The sequence below is a fragment of the Bison bison genome, unplaced genomic scaffold (genome assembly GCF_000754665.1).
Source record: "Bison bison bison isolate TAMUID 2011002044 unplaced genomic scaffold, Bison_UMD1.0 scf7180017864535, whole genome shotgun sequence".
Classification (NCBI taxonomy): Eukaryota; Metazoa; Chordata; class Mammalia; order Artiodactyla; family Bovidae; genus Bison; species Bison bison.
Window position 1 is genome coordinate 13,531,820 of NW_011495084.1, and position 543 is coordinate 13,532,362.

General features: G+C 41.1%; 1 protein-coding gene across 1 annotated transcript in view; it reads left to right on the plus strand.

Moving 5' to 3' along the window:
* Nucleotides 1-543, plus strand: part of LOC104982649 (multidrug resistance-associated protein 4-like) — a 350,332-nt gene that overhangs the window by 144,604 nt on the left and 205,185 nt on the right.

Consider the following 543-nt stretch of genomic DNA (forward strand, 5'->3'; position numbering starts at 1 on the left):
AGGACTGAACAGAGATAGCTGGCTGCAGACCATCCCCCTCCGGTGACAGGCAGCCAGAGCCGGAAGGGGCCAATCGCAGCCCCAGAGAGACATTATCTACAAAACTGTAAGCAGGCTTCTATGCTAACTAAAACTTCTTGTGGGTATGGATGGTCAACATCTGCCTGAGAAGGTACACCAGTTGTATACCTAGATAACTGAGCAATGGGGAGGCGATAAGTCTCAGCAATTGCACTAGCCAAACACCTCATCACCTGAGCTGCTGGGACCTGGAAAGGGCACAAAATGAAACAATTATTTACACATTGCAAGATGTTACTCTGTAATTTTTTTTTCTCCAACTTCACTCAGTGATTTCAAGTTCTTGCAAAAGGATTTCTTATGTTTATTTATATGTTGTACTATTTTCCTTCTTATCCAAATCAGAGGTGCAGGACACTAATGATAGCTGTCTTCCAGGTTTTGTATCTTGAGAGACTCCAGAGTCAAACTCATTTTCTAAGATATGAGACAAAATTGTCAGTTTTTTTTTTTTTTTTTTTT